Source organism: Bidens hawaiensis, unplaced genomic scaffold (genome assembly GCF_021521415.1).
Source record: "Bidens hawaiensis isolate Kalapana, Puna unplaced genomic scaffold, B.hawaiensis_p1.1 tig00002866_1, whole genome shotgun sequence".
Classification (NCBI taxonomy): Eukaryota; Viridiplantae; Streptophyta; class Magnoliopsida; order Asterales; family Asteraceae; genus Bidens; species Bidens hawaiensis.
In genome coordinates, this window is record NW_027491154.1 from 2,043,417 (window position 1) to 2,061,209 (window position 17,793).

The window sequence follows — 17,793 nt, forward strand, 5'->3', positions numbered from 1 at the left end:
AATTAGAAGTTTGACTCGGATTTTGTAACAGTTTTTCAAAAGTGACATTTTTAGTGGGTTTATTAGTTTTAATTTCATTATCACTTTCATTACCCGTAATGTCCTCGACTTCCCCATCAACTAAACTCGGTGATAAATTATTTACCACTTCTTAGCACACTAACATGATTTATATGAACATTATGAGATGAATTATAAGACGGGTTTACCTTAGTGTCTCTTGGTATTTAACCTTTATTTTTCTTCAATTCTGACACTTCCGTTGCGAGTTGACCCATTTGTGTGGTCAACGATTGGATGGCCTTATCTCTAACTTCATCCTTTTGCATTCTCACTTCAACAAGTTGATTTCTTCGTTGCATGTCTTGTTGCATCAACTTCAACATGTCCATAACTTCATTTCCACTTGATGAACTTTGACCCGTTGACCCACTTTGACCGCCACCTCCTTGACTTTGAAACCCTTGATTATTCCCGCCATGAAAATTACCTTGGTTATTATATTGCTGGTGAGGAACATAATTGCCTTGACTTCCTTGAAAATTCGGGTTAGATTGAGTAGCCGGGTTTCCATATCGAAAATTTGGGTGATTTCTTAACCCGGGGTGGTAGGTGTTGGAGTTCATGTTGTAATTCCTACCACCTCCTCCTTGAAGTGCATTCACTTCCTCCACTTGCACTTGACCTACCGCACATACCTCCGAAGTGTAACATCCCGACCGATGGCGGATTATACATCGGGGCGCCACGTATTGTTTCATTACTCGTGACACTATTTGGGTGTCAATATTTAATAAATACATTTTCATTGCGCACGCGCAGAACACAATCGTAAAGTAACATAAATCATATCATAACTCAAAATATTCAAATAACATAATTTGTCTTGTTACATTTTATTCTAGGTCCAAAGAAAAAGAAAACATCCTACGTGTCCTTGAGATTCCCAAAAGCAGCTACAGCAAACCTGAACATGTGTTAAAATAAAACGTCAACACTTGCGTGTCGGTGAGAAATCAAGTTTAATAGATATAAATAGATAATAAACACTGCGCGCAACATGTGCTTAACTGGGGTTTAACATAGGGTGTAATCAGATTGTGATCAAGCCTTAGATCATAGCTCATAGTTCAATCCGTGCTCCCAATTGAGCACAAAAACAAGAAATCATACGTGCATGTGTAACAAAACAAGAAAACTGTAAACGATAGGTCTCCCGTGTTCATCTAATGGATCCATGAAAACTTCGGAATAGGCCGTCAAAGCGGTTAATGATTCACACATACAAATAAACAGCCAAGTAAACGTCCATAACACATGGGGTTTTGCGCACATAAATTTCATAAACAAGTTTAAGACTCAAGTTGTACGAACACATGAACATCCCAAAACATTAAAAATAAAAGGGGATTAAGTACGAGATTACTCACCTGGAAAAGGTGTGTTGAAAGATAATGCAAGAACCAACTTTTAAACAAGCACAAGTTAACCTATAAATAAGAGGTTATTGGTTTAACGATTGGTTTTTAATGTCTTGAATATATGCAGTAAGTATCGATTTTTGTTAGTTAAACAAATTAAAACAAACTATATATTTATATTTACCGAGATTCCGGGCAGAACAGAAGAGAAGACGGAGGCAAAGAGAGGAGTGGCGCTGCTGGGGAACTACGGCAGAGAGCAAAGGGAGAGAGATTTGGGGAGTGTTTAAGTGTAGTGTGTGTAGTGTTAAAAGAAAATAGTTTTATTTATAGGAAAACCCTAGGGAACACAATCCCTTAAAAAGGGGAAAAGATCTTATCAAATCAAGCAAAAGATATCAAAAGATATGCCGGCAGCTGCAGGGGATGGGGAAAGGCTGACAGGTTACAGATCAAAGCATGGGAGGTGTCAGATAAAACACTGTTCAAGACATGCAAAAGAAGATTTCAAAAGATTATGTCAGTCACTTTTTCTGTCAACCAATAGGATTGGTGCGCATGCTGCGCCGAAAGTGGCTTTTCGGACAGATGTCGGAACTGACCTACAGTGCTCTTACAAAAGATAAGATATTTCAAAAGCATACAAGCTGACCTAAACAGAAGAAAAGACTTAAGGTCTAGCGCGAGAAGATTCGAGCGCGCGAGGGCGAAGGCAGACAGAACAAGCCTTAGCGCGCCGCGGGAAGAACTACAATCCTTAGCGCGTCGCGGGAAGAACTACAAATCCTTAGCGCGTCGCGGGAAGAACTACAATTCTTAGCGCGCCGCGGGAAGAACTACAATCCTTAGCGCGTCGCGGGAAGAACTACAAATCCTTAGCGCGCCGCGGGAAGAACTACAATCCTTAGCGCGTCGCGGGAAGAACTACAAATCCTTAGCGCGCCGCGGGAACAGTTCGTCTCGCGTATCGCAGGAACAGTTGGTCTTCGCGCAGGCTTCCTTGTAAGGAGTCTGGCGCGTGGAGCTGCGCAGACATCCTTAGGCGGGAAGAACCAAAGGACAAGCAAAGAGTTAAGAGAAAGGGGTGTCCAAGGCTCAAGGGGTTAAGCATAGAGGGGCGGGACGGCGACAAGAGAGAAAAAGGGAGGCAGGACGGCGACAAGAGAGAAAAGGGAGGCAGGACGGCGACAAGAGAGAAAAGGGCGGGACGGCGGAAAGGAATTATTATTATTAGTAAGTAATATAAAAATATATTTATATATATGATTTATTTAATGTTAAATTTACAAAGATTAATAATCAAATTTTAAATCATAAAAAGAATCGGATTCGAAAACGGGTACCTGGGTCGGGTCGGATTGGGCAGATGTCACAGTCTCCCCTACTTTAAGAAATTTCGTCCTGAAATTTATCTCGAAGTAGGATGCGCAGAGAAAAGGTACGGGTACTTGATCTTCATTTGATCTTCCCTTTCCCAAGTAAACTCGGCTCCGCGCTTGGACTGCCAACGAACTTTGACAATAGGGATGCGACTGCGCTTGGTTTGCTTTACTTCGCGATCCATAATCTCAACAGGCTTCTCAACGAAATGCATAGACTCATCAACTTGAACTTCATCAAGTGGTATGTGAAGGTTCTCGTCATCTAAACATTTCTTGAGATTGGATACATGGAACGTTGGATGCACATTACTGAGCGCGGGCGGCAGGTCCAGTTTGTAGGCAACTTTTCCCACCCTCGCAAGAATCTTGAATGGACCAACATAACGAGGTGCAAGCTTACCTTTCTTCCCAAAGCGGACAACACCCTTCCAGGGCGACACTTTGAGGAGAACAAGATCACCAACTAGAAATTCGAGAGGCTTCCGCCTGCGATCTGCGTAACTCTTCTGTCGGCTTCTGGCAGTCAGCAAATGATCACGGATCTTGGCGATTTTATTGGTTGTCTCTTGAACTAGTTCGGGTCCTGTGATTTGAACTTCACCCACTTCGCTCCAACAAATCGGCGAGCGGCACTTTCGACCATAAAGTGCTTTAAATGGGGCCATACTGATGCTGGAATGATAGCTGTTATTATAAGAGAACTCGATCAGAGGTAGGTGTGAATCCCAATTACCTCCAAAATCAAGAACACAAGATCGGAGCATATCCTCAAGGGTTTGGATGGTTCGCTCAGACTGTCCGTCAGTCTGAGGATGATATGCAGTACTCATGTCCAAACGAGTTCCTAACGCAGATTGGAGAGATTTCCAAAAGCGAGATATAAAACGGCCATCGCGATCGGATATGATGCTCAAAGGAGTACCATGACGGCAGACAATTTCTTTGACATATAGATGCGCAAGTTGTTCAACACGGTAGGTTTCACGAATGGGCAGAAAGTGAGCAGACTTGGTCAATCGATCCACTATTACCCAAATGCTATCATGTTTGCTTGCGGTCAAGGGTAACTTGGTGATAAAGTCCATTGCTATACTTTCCCATTTCCACGTAGGAATTTCAGGTTGTTCGAGCAAACCAGATGGGCGTTGATGTTCAGCTTTTACCTTAGAACAAGTTAGGCATTTAGCTACGAACACAGCAATATCCTTTTTCATACCAGGCCACCAATAAGAAAGGCGCAAATCTTTGTACATTTTGTCAGCACCAGGATGAACGGAATACCGAGTTTTGTGCGCTTCACTCAGTATGACAGAGCGAAGATTCTCATCATTGGGGATCCAGATGCGATTGAGATAACAGAGAATTCCATTCAGGTTAGGGACTAGATGTACTTCTGCACCACACGCTAACTCGGCGCGTAGGTTGCCTTTGCTGATCGATGCGCGCTGCGCATCGCGAATGCGCGATTCAAGATCGTTTTGGATCGGCGCGAAGCGAAGCTGCGTGCACGGCAAGATACAGTTGAGTTGACTGGGTTTGCGGCTGAGCGCATCGGCTACCACATTAGCCTTTCCAGGGTGATATCGGATCTCACAATCGTAATCGCTGATGAGTTCGTTCCATCGGCGTTGTCTCATGTTAAGTTCCTTTTGATCAAAAATGTGCTGAAGGCTTTTATGGTCTGTGTAAATGATACACTTAGTCCCATAGAGGTAGTGTCTCCAGATTTTTAAGGCAAATACAACTGCACCAAGTTCGAGGTCGTGAGTCGTATAATTCTTTTCATGAATTTTAAGTTGCCTTGATGCGTAAGCGATAACCTTGCCTCGTTGCATAAGTACACAACCGAGACCTTGGTTGGAGGCATCGCAATAAACGACAAAGTCATCAGTACCCTCAGGTAACGCTAGGACAGGAGCTTCGCACAACAATCGCTTGAGCGTTTGAAAGGCTTCTTCTTGCTTAGAGCCCCAAACATACGGTTTGCCTTTGTGCGTTAATGCTGTTAAAGGCAAGGCGATTTTTGAGAAGTTCGAAATGAATCGCCGGTAGTAACCAGCTAAGCCCAAAAAGGAACGGATTTCGGTAGGAGTGGACGGTGTAATCCAGTTCTTGATTGCTTCAATTTTGGATGGGTCGACATGAATACCCATCTTGTTTACAACATGACCAAGAAACTGTACTTCATCAGACCAAAACTCACACTTGGAGAGTTTGGCATAGAGTTGTTCGGTTCGAAGCTTTTGCAACACCAACTGAAGATGTTGTTCATGCTCGGCCTTGGTTTTGGAATACACCAGAAGGTCATCGATAAACACGATCACGAATCGGTCCAAGAAAGATCTACACACCCGGTTCATTAGATCCATGAAAACAGCGGGTGCGTTGGTTAAACCGAAGGGCATGACCAAGAATTCAAAATGACCGTAGCGGGTTCGAAAGGCAGTCTTGGGAATATCCTCTTCGCGGATACGCAACTGGTGATAGCCAGAACGGAGATCGATCTTGGAGAAACAAGAGGCACCTTGGAGTTGGTCAAAGAGATCGTCAATACACGGTAAGGGATACCGGTTCTTAATGGTGAGCTTGTTCAGCTCGCGGTAATCGATACACATGCGAAACGAACCATCTTTCTTTTTAACGAACAACACCGGAGCACCCCATGGCGAAGAGCTAGGGCGAATGAATCCTTTATCGGTGTCACACCCTCAAAATCCACTAACGGAGTTTTACCGTCAGAGGGTGTGAACTAACAGGATCGGAATCATTAGTTATAATCAAACCATAAAAACGTTTAAATGCAAATAAGTGCGGAAGCGTAAACCATATAAATAAAGATGATTCAAACAATGCATGTTCCTAGACCGCGCGCCCGCCTCGGCTACCTGAGAATAACATACTAAAAGGGTCAACACGAGGTTGGTGAGTTCACAAGTTATATAAAAATAAATCGTTTAGCGTTTGCGTTCAGCGTTTTACGTTAAGTGTCTTGCGTAACCACGTTACGGCGTTTAAGCGTTTTGCGTAACCACGTTACGGCGTTTAAGCGTTTTGCGTAACCTCGTTACGGCGTTTCAGTGTTGCGTAACCCCGTTACGACGTTTAAGTGTTGCGTAACCCCGTTACGACGTTTAAGTGTTGCGTAACCCCGTTACGACGTTTAAGTGTTGCGTAACCCCGTTACGACGTTTAAGTGTTGCATTACCAGATAGTGTTATGTCAAATTATATATCGATAGGTAGCTAATCTATACAACAAGTATCGCTAAGTGGTTCGCGACCGAAGCTGACTGTTTATCAAGTGCCCGTCACCAGGTCAATCCAGACCATGGTAAGTGTTAGCCAAAATTACACCCACTCAACCTCCAGTTGAGCTTAGCGTCGGGTGGGGTTTGTCAAACCCAGTAGTACTACCCAAAAGTGACTCGCTATTCCAAATATTAACCGGTCCGATGTGTGGGACTTCAAATGTTACGTATGCCGCTTAGCCTTTACAAGTGATATATAATTTATAACAAAATCTTTCATATGCGTTTATCTCAGAAAATATGTTTATCGGAGTATGTTATCTCCCCCAAGTGAAAAACGTTTGAAAACATTTTAAGAGTGGGGTAAGTGAAACTCACTGTTTGCGAAGAATATCCCAAATTAGATCACCAAGTGATGCGCGTCGTAGAAACTCTCTAGCGTTCTAAATAACAAAGAGATTTTCTAAGTATTCGTACGTTTAACGAGTCTCTAGACTCGGCACATAATACCTATGCACGTAACGGATTTCGTGTTTCGTTTGTGAATCGTGTGTGACTTAAACAAGTACAATTGTGATACGATACATGAGTGAGCAATTACTTTCGTGTCACGTACTAATAACATACTTTACTAGCAATTATCCCCGTAAGGGCATTTTGGTCAACAAACAAAATTAACTAACCATTATTCCCCATAAGGGCAATTTGGTCAATTCATGGCAATCAATTAGCAACTATTCCCCGCAAGGGTATTTTGGTCAAAACATAACAAATATACAAAAACTATCATATTTCATGCATTTTTACACAACTCAGCAGTTAGTTTCATTATGACAGAATTTCTACTTGAAAGATTGTACTATTTCACCGATCATAACGTCTCAATTAATTCACCAAAAATCACCACAGAAGCATACATATCTTAGGTTTCCAGAACATATTTTATCTTATTTTTATTCCACATATTTTTCTTATAATGACCAAAACATTACAGCAAACTCATATCAGTCAGATTCATGCGCAACAGAATGTTATTTGCAATTCCCGTTAAACGAAAAATCCAATAAATGCAAGACCACTTGGGTTAGGTTCCTAACTCAATAAGTCAACTTCCAGAAGTGGAAACAACCCAATTGGCCTCGTATATCATGAGATATAATATTTACAAAACAACCTAACAGCAGGTCTAACAACTCAGCTTTGCACCACGTTTTTGTAAAATCATAAAAGTTAACTTTCACACGTCCAAAAATTACAAATTTATATTCTTTAGAAACTAGACTCAACCTAGTTTACTGTAGTATCAATTATCTCATTCATTTACCACTTTTACATCCCGTTACAGTCATTCAATCATCAACAACACAATCTGTCCAGAAACTGTTTTCATCCAAACTCAACAATTCAACTATCTATAGATCACAAATCATTCATAGAACATTCTAGACATCATAACTCCTATCAATCATACCATACATACATAGTTAGGGTTTTACTTGATATCAAACTCAAAGACAACAATAATCATGCAACAATATCAAATCTAGTTATCAATCATCATCAATTAAATCAAGAATCACATGAATATCATAATACCAAGAAATCAGCCATAAAGGTTTACAATTAACCCAATAAAACTAACAATTAAACATAGAGGATACATAGAATAGTTGTGTATACCTTCCTAGCACCTTAATCTTCAATCAAACTTGAAAGATCTTGATTGTGTGTGTGTGTATATTAATCGATCTCAAGGAAATAAAGGGAGGCGATGGCTGCCGATTTTTGTAGGGGAATAGGTAGGAGGTTAGGGTTTAGGTTTACCATGTATTTATAAAGGAATATGTTACACTTTGGCCCCTCAACTCCTAAGTATTACTTTTTCTAGAACATTCTATCATAACTTGCACATTAAGTTAACATTAAGTATTACTTTTTCTAGAACATTCTATCATAACTTGCACATTAAATTAACATGACAATAATATTATCACATAACACATAATCCTAACACATAATTATCACATAATTAGTGTTTTAGTGTTTTTCGTTTATTCATCAATCGTTTGCGTTTCGGTGCAAATCCCGAAAGACTACTACACATGTAGTAAGTGTTAAGCGTCATTTAAACCCTAGTTTAAATGTAATGAGGTTTGCGTTTAGATTCAATAATCTAAAGTTTGAATTGACGGAGTTGCGTTAACGGAGTTAACCTGAAATTGACGATTGTCACATCATTCCCATGTTAAAGAATTTTCGTCCCGAAAATTTGAGTCAAGTCGTGATGATTGTCTGAAAAAGTAAGAAAAATTTTCAGTTTGTCATATCATCCCCTAGTAGAAAGAAATTTCGTCCCGAAATTTAATTCATACCTTCGGTGATTTCTGACGGTTTGCCGGGTTTCGCGGTTTTCTATGTTTGGTCAGCCCTTCAAAAAGGTGAGGATACTTTTTCATCATTTGATTCTCGCGTTCCCACGTGAACTCCGGTCCACGTCTCGAGTTCCAATGAACTTTAACAATTGGAATTTTGCTGTGCTTGAGCGTTTTGGTTTCCCAATCCAAAACCTCAACTGGTTCTTCAACGAAGCGTAACTGTTCATCAACTTGTAGTTCCTCCAAAGGGACTACTTGAGTTTCATCGGATAGGCATGTGAAAAACATTGTGTACACTACTGAGTTCTGCTGGTAAGTCCAGTCGGTACGCCACTAGACCAACGCGTTCCGTTATCCGATAAGGACCAACATATCGTGGGTTGAGTTTGTTTCGCTTTCCAAAGCGAACCACACCTTTCCAAGGTGAGACTTTGAGTAACACTCGATCGTTTACTTGAAATTCGAGAGGTTTTTGGCGCTTGTCAGCGTAACTCATTTGGCGATCACGTGCTGCTGCCATGCGGTTTCGGATTTGAACAATCTTTTCCGAAGTTTCGAGTACCAGTTCTGGACCAGTGATTTGGCTCTCACCCACCTCTGCCCAGCAGAGCGGTGATCGACACTTCCGTCCGTCTAGTGCTTCAAACGGTGCTGCGTTAATACTTGCGTGGTAGCTGTTATTATACGAAAACTCTACCAAAGGTAAGTGGGGTTCCCAACTTTTTCCGAAATCCAACACGCATGCACGCAACATGTCCTCCAGGGTCTGAATAGTCCGTTCACTTTGCCCATCCGTCTGAGGATGGTATGCTGTACTCATATCGAGACGGGTGCCCAGTGCGCTTTGCAGCGACTTCCAAAAGTGCGAGGTGAAACGAGAATCTCGATCGGAAATGATCGAGACAGGCACTCCGTGTCTAGACACCACTTCTTTCATGTATACGCGAGTCAGTCTTTCCATTTTGTCCGTTTCCTTAATTGCTAGGAAGTGTGCCGATTTAGTCAACCGGTCAACGATCACCCAGATGGTATCGCATCCCGTCGGTGTCTTAGGCAAACCCGTAATAAAGTCCATTGAGATGTGCTCCCATTTCCACATTGGGAGTTCCGGTTGTTGCAGTAGACCAGATGGTTTCTGGTATTCTATCTTGACTCTGGCACAAGTCAAGCATTTGCTCACGTAGGTGGCAATGTCGGCTTTCATGTTCGGCCACCAGTAAAGTGCCTTTAAACCATGATACATTTTATCTGAGCCAGGGTGGATAGAATATCGGGACATATGAGCTTCGTCCATCACTAGAGTTCTCAACTCTCCGTATCGTGGAACCCAAATCCGGTTCTCAAAATATCGGACCCCGTCCGATTTGGTTTCTAGTTGTTTGTCCATGCCCCGCATGAGTTCTGATGGAAAATTATCATCTTTCAAAGCTTCAAGTTGTGCATCGCGAATCTGGTCGGGTAAGCTAGCATGAATTGTGAGTTGCAATGCTCGTACTCGTCTGGGTTTATCGGTTTCTTTTCTACTGAGTGCGTCGGCCACTACATTGGCCTTGCCAGGGTGGTACTTGATGGCACAATCATAATCCTTAAGCAACTCGACCCAACGACGCTGTCGCATGTTCAGCTCCCTTTGATCGAAGATATGCTGGAGACTCTTGTGGTCGGTGTATATGGTAAACTTGGTACCGTACAAGTAATGCCTCCATATCTTTAGGGCAAACACCACAGCTCCGAGTTCCAAATCATGAGTCGTGTAGTTCTTCTCGTGAATCCGTAGTTGTCGAGAGGCATAGGCTATAACCTTCTCGAGTTGCATCAGCACACAACCGAGACCTTGTATAGATGCGTCACAGTGTACCTCAAAATTTTCCGTTCCCTCGGGGAGGGCTAAAATAGGGGCGCTACAAAGCTTGGTTTTCAACAGTTGAAAAGCGGATTCTTGCGCGTCACCCCAGTTGTACTTAGTGCCTTTTGTGAGTCAAAGCAGTGAGGGATTGAGCAATCTTTGAAAATCCCTCGATGAAACGCCGGTAGTAGCCGGCCAGTCCTAGGAATTGCCGCACCTCAGTCGGAGTCTTAGGTGCTTCCCAGTTTTTGATGGCCTCTACCTTACCGGGATCGACATGGATACCATTCTCGTTGATCACATGTCCTAAAAAGTGAACCTCGCGAAGCCAAAATTCACATTTCGAGAGTTTAGCATACAGTTGTTCCTTCTTCAATAGTTCCAAAATTACCCTTAAGTGATCTTCGTGGTCAGTCTCGTTCTTGGAGTAGACGAGAATATCATCGATGAAAACAATCACGAACTTGTCGAGGTACGCCTTGCATACTCGATTCATGAGATCCATAAATACGGCTGGCGCGTTGGTTAGGCCAAAAGGCATAACCGAAAACTCGTAGTGACCATACCGTGTTCTGAAAGCCGTCTTTGAGATATCTTCTTCGCGCACTCTCAGCTGGTGGTAACCGGATCGTAGATCAATCTTCGAGTAGTAACTCGATCCTTGAAGCTGGTCAAACAAATCATCAATTCGGGGTAAAGGATAACGGTTCTTGACCGTCACCTTGTTCAGCTCCCGGTAGTCGATGCACATTCGGAAAGTCCCGTCTTTCTTTCGGACAAACAAGACAGGGGCTCCCCATGGCGATGAGCTAGGTCGGATAAAACCCTTATCCAACAAATCTTGCAACTGAGTGGACAACTCCTGAAGTTCCGCCGGTGCGAGCCGATACGGGGCTCGTGGTATGGGTGCTGCACCGGGTGTCAACTCGATTTGGAATTCGACTTGACGAATAGGAGGGAGTCCGGGCAAATCCTCCGGGAAAACTTCCGGGAAGTCTCGCACAACCGGTATGTCTTCAATTCGTTTCTCCTCCGCGGGTTTCTCAACAATCTGTGCCAAAATTGCCGGACGACCCTTTCGTAGATACTTCTGTGCCTTCAAAAGGGTAATGACGCTGGTGGTCATGCCGCTTCTCTCGCCTCGGACCGAAATGATCTCGCCGGAAGGGGTAGAAATGTGAACTATCTTGTCGTGACATATAATCTCCGCTCGGTTCTCGGATAACCAGTCCATGCCGACAACGACATCGAAACTACTAAGCGTAAAAGGAATAAGGTCGATATCAACAATATGACCTGACAGTTTTAACTTACATCCCGCAAGTACATGAGTCGTTACTATAGCCTTACCGTCAGCTAATTCAACATGAATCTTAGCATCTAACGGAGTTGGAGTTAAGTCTAAGAGTTGACTAAAGGCTTTCGACACAAAACTCCTATCAGCTCCAGTGTCAAACAAAACAGAAGCAAAACAATCGTTTACAGGGAACTTACCAGACACCACATGCGGATCATTGCGGGCTTGACCCGATCCAATCACAAACGCTCTTCCTTTGCCATTTCCTCCACCATTACTGCCACTTCCATTACCCCCATTATTGTCATTCTGTTTCAGCTTGGGGCAATCCTTCCGGAAATGACCTTCCTGTCCACATTCAAAACATCCCTTAGTCGTCATCGGTGGCTTAGGAGCACCCTTCGCCGCAAGGTCAACTCTACATTCCTTCGCTTGGTGACCTATCTTTCCGCATCTTTGACACTTGACACGGTCACACTGACCAACATGATGATAGTTGCACCTATTGCACTTTAGATATCTCCCAGCATATCCGCTCGAACCCTGCCCGCTACCGTTGTTATTGTTGTTGTGACTTTGATTGTTAAAGCTCCGAGTGAATTCGGGCTTACGGTAGTGTTGTTGCGGTGGGAGGTTCGAGGATGAGGATCTGGTGTTGTCAAACTTCCTCTTTCCGCTGCTCGGGTTGCTGTTGCTGTTGTTGTCATTACTCGGGTTGTCACGGGCCTTAGTGGTTGAACCCCTAGGTGGTAACGCACCTTGGGCCACTGCTTGATCCGTCAGTTTGTGAGCTAACCGGATCGCTTGTTGTATCGTGGCTGGTCTGGAAGACGTCACCATGCCCTGAATCTACGGTGCTAACCCATCAATGTACATTTCAATCCTCTTACTCGGCGGATCTACCATCCGTGGACACATCACCGCTAACTCGTGAGAACGGGTAGTGTAGGCTTCGATTTCCGAACCCACCATCTTCAATGACCAAAATTCCGACTCCAACTTTGAAATCTCCTCCCTCGGACAATACTCTTCTCGCATCAAGTCTTTGAACTCCTCTCAGTTCATAGCGTTAGCTAGTTCCAATCCAAGAATTTGCACATTTGCACATCGTCTGAGGACACCTCTGAGTGTGCCTCCTCCTCAGCCGGTTCTTCTTCAGGCTCCTCCTCGGGATCTTCCTCGGGGTCCTCCTCAGGTTCCTCTTCAGGATCTTCTTCAGGATCTGCCTCAGGCTCGGCCTCAGGCTCTGCCGCGTTCTGAGCAAGTTGCATTTGTAGGTCATCGCAACGCTCGAGTGCTATCTCGGTTCGGGTCCTTTCTTCTTGGAGTTGCTCTTGCAAGTCTATCATCTCGGCTTGCATCTTCATCATAACCTTCGTTTGTTGCTCACTAGTCTCTTGCATTTCTTTCATTGCCGCTGCCATGCGGGCAATCTCCTCCTGAGTCTCGGTTCCGTCTTTAAACAGTCTGGAAACATTTTCTCTCGTGTAGCGCATGTAACCCACATCACGCTCCAAACAAGAAACGACAGCTGCGAGAACTCGCTCCACAGGTTCGGTTATGGGTGGTAGGGTGTTGGGATAAGCAGGGTGGTTCGGGTGAGGTAACGGGGGAACTTGTTCGCGATAGACCATACGTCTGATCATGTTAGGGTACCAATCCCAGCTAACGTCGTTTTCGTAAATGCCTCCGGATAGGCGGTACCTCTTTGGTGCAGGTGTTTCGAGTTCCGGGACTACTCGGGGTGGCAATGCGGTAGGTAATTGCGGTTCCTTCCCGTGAGCATGAGTCATCAGATCGGACGATGATGGGGATGGCGTTGACATCTCTACAGGTATGCCGTGTATGCGCGCGTATGAGTGAAAGAGGTAAAGAGATAAGACATCAAAGACTACACAAACCTATGCAGTGCGTATCATTATAACTAATGGGTCGTCGCGGTTATAGTCTAGTATGCATGCAGCTTCTAGTTCGCTATAACCAATGGCTCTGATACCAATCTGTCACACCCTCAAAATCCACTAACGGAGTTTTACCGTCAGAGGGTGTGAACTAACAGGATCGGAATCATTAGTTATAATCAAACCATAAAAACGTTTAAATGCAAATAAGTGCGGAAGCGTAAACCATATAAATAAAGATGATTCAAACAATGCATGTTCCTAGACCGCGCGCCCGCCTCGGCTACCTGAGAATAACATACTAAAAGGGTCAACACGAGGTTGGTGAGTTCACAAGTTATATAAAAATAAATCGTTTAGCGTTTGCGTTCAGCGTTTTACGTTAAGTGTCTTGCGTAACCACGTTACGGCGTTTAAGCGTTTTGCGTAACCACGTTACGGCGTTTAAGCGTTTTGCGTAACCTCGTTACGGCGTTTCAGTGTTGCGTAACCCCGTTACGACGTTTAAGTGTTGCGTAACCCCGTTACGACGTTTAAGTGTTGCGTAACCCCGTTACGACGTTTAAGTGTTGCGTAACCCCGTTACGACGTTTAAGTGTTGCATTACCAGATAGTGTTATGTCAAATTATATATCGATAGGTAGCTAATCTATACAACAAGTATCGCTAAGTGGTTCGCGACCGAAGCTGACTGTTTATCAAGTGCCCGTCACCAGGTCAATCCAGACCATGGTAAGTGTTAGCCAAAATTACACCCACTCAACCTCCAGTTGAGCTTAGCGTCGGGTGGGGTTTGTCAAACCCAGTAGTACTACCCAAAAGTGACTCGCTATTCCAAATATTAACCGGTCCGATGTGTGGGACTTCAAATGTTACGTATGCCGCTTAGCCTTTACAAGTGATATATAATTTATAACAAAATCTTTCATATGCGTTTATCTCAGAAAATATGTTTATCGGAGTATGTTATCTCCCCCAAGTGAAAAACGTTTGAAAACATTTTAAGAGTGGGGTAAGTGAAACTCACTGTTTGCGAAGAATATCCCAAATTAGATCACCAAGTGATGCGCGTCGTAGAAACTCTCTAGCGTTCTAAATAACAAAGAGATTTTCTAAGTATTCGTACGTTTAACGAGTCTCTAGACTCGGCACATAATACCTATGCACGTAACGGATTTCGTGTTTCGTTTGTGAATCGTGTGTGACTTAAACAAGTACAATTGTGATACGATACATGAGTGAGCAATTACTTTCGTGTCACGTACTAATAACATACTTTACTAGCAATTATCCCCGTAAGGGCATTTTGGTCAACAAACAAAATTAACTAACCATTATTCCCCATAAGGGCAATTTGGTCAATTCATGGCAATCAATTAGCAACTATTCCCCGCAAGGGTATTTTGGTCAAAACATAACAAATATACAAAAACTATCATATTTCATGCATTTTTACACAACTCAGCAGTTAGTTTCATTATGACAGAATTTCTACTTGAAAGATTGTACTATTTCACCGATCATAACGTCTCAATTAATTCACCAAAAATCACCACAGAAGCATACATATCTTAGGTTTCCAGAACATATTTTATCTTATTTTTATTCCACATATTTTTCTTATAATGACCAAAACATTACAGCAAACTCATATCAGTCAGATTCATGCGCAACAGAATGTTATTTGCAATTCCCGTTAAACGAAAAATCCAATAAATGCAAGACCACTTGGGTTAGGTTCCTAACTCAATAAGTCAACTTCCAGAAGTGGAAACAACCCAATTGGCCTCGTATATCATGAGATATAATATTTACAAAACAACCTAACAGCAGGTCTAACAACTCAGCTTTGCACCACGTTTTTGTAAAATCATAAAAGTTAACTTTCACACGTCCAAAAATTACAAATTTATATTCTTTAGAAACTAGACTCAACCTAGTTTACTGTAGTATCAATTATCTCATTCATTTACCACTTTTACATCCCGTTACAGTCATTCAATCATCAACAACACAATCTGTCCAGAAACTGTTTTCATCCAAACTCAACAATTCAACTATCTATAGATCACAAATCATTCATAGAACATTCTAGACATCATAACTCCTATCAATCATACCATACATACATAGTTAGGGTTTTACTTGATATCAAACTCAAAGACAACAATAATCATGCAACAATATCAAATCTAGTTATCAATCATCATCAATTAAATCAAGAATCACATGAATATCATAATACCAAGAAATCAGCCATAAAGGTTTACAATTAACCCAATAAAACTAACAATTAAACATAGAGGATACATAGAATAGTTGTGTATACCTTCCTAGCACCTTAATCTTCAATCAAACTTGAAAGATCTTGATTGTGTGTGTGTGTATATTAATCGATCTCAAGGAAATAAAGGGAGGGGATGGCTGCCGATTTTTGTAGGGGAATAGGTAGGAGGTTAGGGTTTAGGTTTACCATGTATTTATAAAGGAATATGTTACACTTTGGCCCCTCAACTCCTAAGTATTACTTTTTCTAGAACATTCTATCATAACTTGCACATTAAGTTAACATTAAGTATTACTTTTTCTAGAACATTCTATCATAACTTGCACATTAAATTAACATGACAATAATATTATCACATAACACATAATCCTAACACATAATTATCACATAATTAGTGTTTTAGTGTTTTTCGTTTATTCATCAATCGTTTGCGTTTCGGTGCAAATCCCGAAAGACTACTACACATGTAGTAAGTGTTAAGCGTCATTTAAACCCTAGTTTAAATGTAATGAGGTTTGCGTTTAGATTCAATAATCTAAAGTTTGAATTGACGGAGTTGCGTTAACGGAGTTAACCTGAAATTGACGATTGTCACAATCGGTCAACTCTTGAAGTTGACTTGCTAATTCTTGCATTTCAGCGGGTGCAAGTCGATAAGGAGGTTTGGTTACGGGGGATGCACCAGGGACAAGATCAATACGAAACTCGACTTCCCGAGCGGGAGGTAAACCAGAAAGATCATCGGGAAAGACTTCAGGAAAGTCACGCACGATGGGGACTTCAGAAAGTTTCTTCTTTCCTTCATCGGGTTTGACCACATTAGCTAAGAACGCTACACATTTCTTCCGCAAAAGTCTTCGGGCTTCAGTGCATGACATAAGTTTAAGACCGTTAGATGGTTTCTCGCCGTAGATATGAAGATCTTGACCATTTTCCCGAGGAATGCGAATCAACTTCTTGGCGCAGATTACTTCGGCGCGATTTTGCGAGAGCCAGTCCATTCCAATAATCACATCAAAACTTCCAAGAGGCATGGGAATGAGGTCGATTAGAAAATCGTGTTCATTAAGGTTAAGCGTGCAATCTTTGATCACGGAGTTTATTAAAATAGTTTCACCATTAGCCAATTCAACTGAAAAGTTTTCGTTTAAGTTTACTCGTGGTCGCGCAAGTTTTTGTTCAAATGCGCGAGAAATAAAACTTCTATCGGCGCCAGTATCAAAAAGTATAGATGCATATTGTCCGTTAAGTAAAAATGTACCATTAACCACGTCATTATTCGCTTGCGCTTGGTGCGCGGTTATATTAAAAGCTCGTCCGCGTGTCACTTGGTTTGAAATTTGGTTAACCGGATTAGCTTGCGTAATTTGTACTTGCAGTCTCGGGAACGCGTTCCGGAAATGACTGGGGTCACCGCAGTTATAGCACGACCTGGGTCGTGGATTAGGGTATGTTGGTTGTGGGTTTAGCGGGTAAGTTGGTGGTGTTTGCGCGATTGGTTTGGCGGGAAGGACTCTACAGTTCTCAGCAGTGTGACGAGTACGGACACATCGGTTACATTGTCGACACGGGACTTGAGTTGGATGGTGAAGTCTACAGGTTGGGCAAAAGGGTTGGTTTCCTGTGTAAGGCTTCTTAGTTGACGGGGCAGGGAGTGCGGGATTGGTTAAGGCATAGTTATGGACTACAGGGGGTGTTGGGTAGGTTGACAGTGGGTTAAGAGCGTGTACTGGAGGTTGGTAGGCGGGTTGCTGGACAACGAGCGGGTTGGTAAGCGCGTAGGCTTGATGTTTGCGCCTGCGCTTGAGGTTGTTACGGTTTGAGGGTTCTGGCTTGGTTTCTGTTGGTTCTGGGACAGTCTTGGTGAGTTTGGTCTTTTCGGCTCCCCGCAGGAACAGGGTTCCTGCCCTGACATGGTTGTCGCTGAGCACAGCGGCCAACTCGATGGCGTCAGAGAGGGTTGCTGGGTTCCTGGCCCATACAGAATCTTGAATTTCCATGGGAAGACCCCCAAGAAACTTCTCGATGGCTCGGCGG